Genomic DNA, 6,000 nt, shown 5'->3' on the forward strand with positions numbered 1-6,000 from the left:
TCTACTGAATGACACGTCCTTCAGCAGTGACTTTTAACCGCCGGTCCGCATTAGTAGTCAGTAACATTTGGCCTATGAGTCGTACCCTCCATGAAACTTTCTTTCGATGTAATTCTGAACTGCAGGTTCAAAACCAAGTCACTAAATCGATTTAGTATTAACGATTACTTGTTAGTGGAGAATATCTCAGTTCGAGAAGAGAAGCTTTAAAATTGTTAGTAACCTTTTCAACTAGACATTTATTTATTTATTTATTGTTACTCTACTCTCACGGTCAGTGCAATCCAGACACAATACACTGGGCGTTAATGCTCCTCTACGTCTTCAGTTTCAGCACTGGATTCACGAATCGAGAAAATTTTGCAAATAAACAGGAACAGATATAGCATTGAGTCCATAAAAATGTTGTTTTACAAAAAATAGATTATTGTTTTGTGTTGTGTGATTGTAAAATTTCTAACCTAAAAGTAAAATACAGTTGAGGCAATAAAATTCTAATTTTTCCATTTATTTCAATAATAAATAAAAGTAATGAATAATGATAATAGACACTAAAATTAAACATCTAAATGCAATGTGGTCCCAACATTTGGTATACTTTGCCAGGCCGCGACGCAAGTATCGAAAGATTGAAAAGTATTACTTTAGCATATACTTTAGTTATATTCTTCTTCGGCCAATCATATAAAGTCTGTGACTTCAGTATTCTGTTATCCACCCTCTTCCCCCAGACAAAATTTTCTGTAAGAAAGCTTGGTTACGACGGTAATTCGAACAAATAAATATACACTTTGTTTTTGCACAGATTTTAAAATTTAATTCAAATAAAGATAAGTTTAACTTGGTGTTGAAACACAAATATCGACAAACAATTAGTTTCGGTTTATATTATAACCATACCTTAAAATGACAAGTTAGCGTCACCAACTGCACAGGAAATGGACTCACCAAATGCACAGCAAATGGGTAATAGGAGACGTATCGTCTAGCATCGTGACAAGAAGTAACTTGAAAGATACGAAATATCGAAATGCAGTTGCGATAAATGTTTCACTGATTCAAACTGTTAAATCTAAGATAAATTTGCTGTTAAGTTAGCAGTATGTATCTTATCACGAGAATGGTAATGAAAGGCCATGTTCGTGACCTTATTTCACAAATAGAAGATAACAGACCAGACAGACAATGCGTGTACAAACCGGATGCACGAGTAGAGCAAAGTTTTTGTTTTCTCTTTTTTTTATAGCTTATAATAATTGTCTGTAAATTGAATGACAGTCGAACCTTTAGATAGAGTTGCCGGCAATCAAAATACTGATAACGTAGTAATTTTAATCATTCTAATACGCGTGAGTAGTGAATAAAATTTTGCCAATTCTTATTTATACAAGGAATGTTCATTTAATTTCCAGCATTTTTATAAATGTTATTGCGGGTATATGTATGTGGTAATATCGCATAATTATATTACAGTGTCATCACTCACCTGAGTCCAGGCAGTGTTGCATATGGTACATGTTGTGTGACCAGTAACGGGCTACGGGCTGTGAATGAGTGATATCGAATAATCGACAAGGAACAACGAATCTGTATTAAATTATGTTTTAAACTTACGTTAAATAAACAGCTACAGATATGTACGAAATTATGCAAAAGCATTCGATGATGTATATAGCCTATTAATGAGTACCATAACGACCTTTCAGAGGCTTGCACATTTCCAAACTTCTTGGAAGAATATCCGTAGAGGATGATACACGTTAAATATGCATTTAAATTAAAACAACAATACCACTTTATTATTCAGTGTTGCAAACTAAGGACGTTGAAGTATCACAAAACAAATATTTTGCATGTCCCATAGATGAATTCTCTCTGTGAGATTAGCTGCATATATACATAAACACGTCTTTGTTTTTATGCAACCACGCATAACTTTTAAAACTTTTGACATACTGAATACCATCAGAATATCGAGTTGTGTGCAACGAATGGCTGCTTCCTAGTGATGTGGCCTTCCCTCTATGTTTATTATGTTTATTTTCATTACTAATATGTTTACTAATATTTCATAAATAAATAGCCTGCTTTAATATAACTCTTTGCTATAAGTCATTTTTCATGAAAAAATCTACAAAAACTTGATTACTTTTAAAGGGTGAGTATCCTACCAAGTTATTCAGAAACGCTTATTAGACCTATAATGTTAGCTATATCTCATAACAAATTTTCGGTGATAACTGCAGTATTACTTAATTTAATTTAAGAAATACGATTAATACTAAACACAATACAATTTCTGAACAGAGACTTTTACTATTGTCGCTAGAGTGATTGATTCGGATTTAATGTAAACTCAACGGCGAGGCTATTTCATCCCATCACGAAAAGGCTAATGGACAACACACGCTGCTTATATAATAAAAAAGATGAAAATAAAGCTTGTAAAGAAAATGTAAATCGAACATAACGCTATGAAATAATAGAATAAAATAAAAATTCTACATAAATTAATACAATTAATAATATAGATAAAACTCTAAACGATTAAATAAAATAGGAAACAAATAAAGGAGCAGTAATAAAATGATAATAAAACAAACAAATTCTAGCAACAAGGGGCTCAGATAATGATAACCATTTTAATTTCAAGAATAGCCCAGGGAATACGGTCTCTGTATACAGGAATATCCTCAAAAACCTGATAAATATTGTAGACAGCCCCAAATGATCTCGGAGATGTGACTACTCCGCACATTCTAAAAGAATGTGCCCAATACTCAGTCCATTACTACAATACAGTCACCAGAATGCGGATATTTGAAGTCACACACTAAATCCAAACATATAAAATAAATCTTCAATACATAAGTACGCCAATATATCTTCGTCTCGGCTACTAGATGCGACCTTGTCTATCAACTGTCCAAACTTGGTTTTAAAGGTTATTTTTCTCATTAGCTTGGTCCTAATTTGCTCGCCATTGAGAGCGTATACGTTGTAAATATAAAGAGCTACAGGTATTATAACAGTGAAAAGAATTCTCAGTGCAATATCAAATATAGCGTTCCTATTTGTTACGCTAAGCACACAATAGTACACATTTGGATAGATATTATTTTAAGATTACATCACACTCAGAACACAATTAGATTACCTATTAACGAACCTTAAAGCTCACCATCACAGAAACAAAAGTTTCTTTTGTGTGTAGTCAATCCCTCCTACTGAATTAATAAAACATGATCATCACCATATCTTTGGATGCAATACAAATGAATTCCACTATAAACAATTACTGATTAACTTAATTTAAAGTGGTTCGCGAGTAAGTCAGTATCAACATTAAAATAAATAAAAAAAGAAATTTCTTGGCACAACGCTCACAAGGGATTAAACCGATAAATTGAAAATTTAATACAATTTTGATGAATCTTGGTGTGTGGTTTCCTCCGACTTTCCGAAATAAGCTTGTTGTTAGGAGCAGCAATAAAGTAGGTAAAAATCGATAAGTTCCACACAACTAGGATTGGTATCGAGACCGAGACATTATTCTTCTCTTTTCCTTGATCTCTACCCGGACTGTAGTTTGAGATACAATTCCATTATTTGCTGTGTAGTACGCTTCCTGTGTTAAGGGCAGGGCATTATTTAGGGAGGGCAGGAGGGAATAATTGCTCCCCCCTAAGAGTTTGAGGAATACATCTACTTTAATGGATTGCCTACTAATAAGTACAAAAGTCTTATGTCAGTGGTGCTCTTACCCCCCTACTTGAAGTCTGAAATGACGCTCCTGGTTAGGGGCTCTGTAGCTTTTAAATACAACTATAGCTGAACCTGCGCTCTCTACACAGCGCATCATTTACATATGATCATGAATCTTTATCATTCCTCACATCTGTACGTATCCCAGTACAGACACAAGTAAAAGACGTCTTGATAAAAATTGGCAAGGGGTACCATCGTGTGAACTTCATGGTGGTTTCCACATATCAAACCATCTGCGTTAGTTTTATCTCCTTTTCACCTTTTAATCAATGAGTCCTATGTTCAATTCTCGGTCGAACCAAAACTCTTCTTTCAAATGTAAACCAAATAGTCGGATGTCGCTTTAAGTGAAGGTCTTCTCTTTGATAACCTCTGTATTACATAAGGACGTTAAGCCTAAATTTACGAAAGAAAACAAAATTGTATATTTCTGCTTGCCCGAATGCCTGTTGCTTTATGAAGAAGCCATGGTCCTTACATATATTGATAGAAATTGGCAAAATTTATCGATTGCTTACGTAGCTTTCAACATTAGATTGGATTAGACTTTCAGTTTTAATTTTATTGAATTATATCTACATACTAAATTGTAATTTAATATCTCAGTTTTAGCATACTGGCTATTATATGTTGAACTAAAAATTTTACATGCAAAGCAATAACTTGATTTTCCCGTTATTGCTTTGCATTTAAAGAAATAACAGGATTTTCCGGATGGCTAAGGCGGGAGTTTCCCGATTTAAGAATTTTACTGACTGGACCACCCAACTTTATAATGAAATGGGAAGTCCCAATTTCCTAATAAGCGAATATACTATTGGTAGAGCTTTCATTCTGCTGTTCCAGGTCAAAATAAGGGACAACTTATCTCAGATGTAAGCCTAGGAGCGGTTGGATTCCGCTTTAAGCTTATGTGACCCCTTCCAGCGTAATACCGTTGTTGGATAATAACACCAAGTCGAAACAAACTTATTTCTGTCCATATGTAATATAAATACATAGAGCAAATTATTTAAACAAAAAAACTTGGTTTAAACAGAAAAAGGGTTTAGACAAAAAAGTTTTTTTTTGTTTTCTTTTTAAAAAATAAAAAAACATGGTTTTTGCCAACCCTGGGTATCATAAAGGAGAGATTTTAGATTATTTTTTACAATATCTCGCACAGTTTGCAAGATTGAGCCTACTTCCGGTTGGAGTTTCTAATTCATGTATGATCGGTATCCTCTTTCTTCTTGCATGCGGTATGTAATAAGCTAATACATTACATACATAATTAATTATAATGTCAGTGATAAATGGTGTTCACTGGGGAAAACACTCCAAACAATAAAGATTCATCTTAGCCTGGAGAAATGGTTATCCTTCGTTTTGTATTATCATCTGGTCATGAAACAAACTCTTGAGAGATATACAACCCCTGTATACAACTACGTAGTGTTGGAATGTATAACCCACAGGAAATGGGGCTTTACTTTTTTAAAAAAAATCAACACTTCCAGTGTACCCACTAAACAATGTAATAAATAAACAACGGCCACGTTTTTAAAATATTCAGTTAGAACTGGACAATCTACACAAAATTTGGAATCGACCAGCTAAAACGGCACGTTTCTAGCACTTGTGGTGTTCGAGATCTCATTGCCGAAAGGATTAGAGAAAAATATTATAGACCTGTATATATAAACATAGCATTTTAATATATAGACTAGCTGAACCTGTGCTCTCTACACAGCGCATCATTCACATACAAGCATGAATCTGCTTGTCATTCCTCACACCATCTATCCATTTCCCTTTACAGACACAAGTGAAAGGCGTCTTGATAAACATCGGCAATGGGTACCATAAAGGGGAGATTTTTTCGATTATTTTTTTCAATATCTCGCACTGTTTGCAAGATTGAGCCCACTTCCGGTTGGAGTTTCTAATTCATGTATGATCAGTGAGTGTTTTCTTTCTTCTTGTGTGCAATATGTAATAATCAAATACATCACACACACAATTATTATATATGGTGTTCGTTGGGCGAAATACTCCAACAATAAAGATTCATATTAGCCTGGAGAAATGTTTGTTCTTCATTTTCATTATCATTTGGCCATGAAACGAACGCCTGATAGATATACAACACCTATGTATAATTATGTTTTGTTGGAATGTATAACTCTTAGGATATGATGCTTTATTTTTTTTAATTCAACGCTTCCAGTGTACTGCTAAAAAAAGTAATAA

General features: G+C 33.9%; 1 protein-coding gene across 2 annotated transcripts in view; it reads right to left on the reverse strand.

The window, feature by feature from the left end:
- Nucleotides 1-1,094, reverse strand: part of LOC145680444 (uncharacterized) — a 36,511-nt gene extending 35,417 nt beyond the window's left edge. Inside the window, exon 1 of one of the 2 annotated variants that reach the window (XM_081750984.1) lies at nucleotides 901-1,094. The gene's annotated coding sequence lies outside the window, so the exon portion shown is untranslated. The remainder of the gene's footprint in view (nucleotides 1-900) is intronic. The other variant, XM_081750985.1, reaches the window with a different exon arrangement.
- Nucleotides 1,095-6,000: the final 4,906 nt, after the last annotated feature.

Source organism: Thermobia domestica, chromosome 3 (genome assembly GCF_964235325.1).
Source record: "Thermobia domestica chromosome 3, izTheDome1.hap1.1, whole genome shotgun sequence".
Classification (NCBI taxonomy): Eukaryota; Metazoa; Arthropoda; class Insecta; order Zygentoma; family Lepismatidae; genus Thermobia; species Thermobia domestica.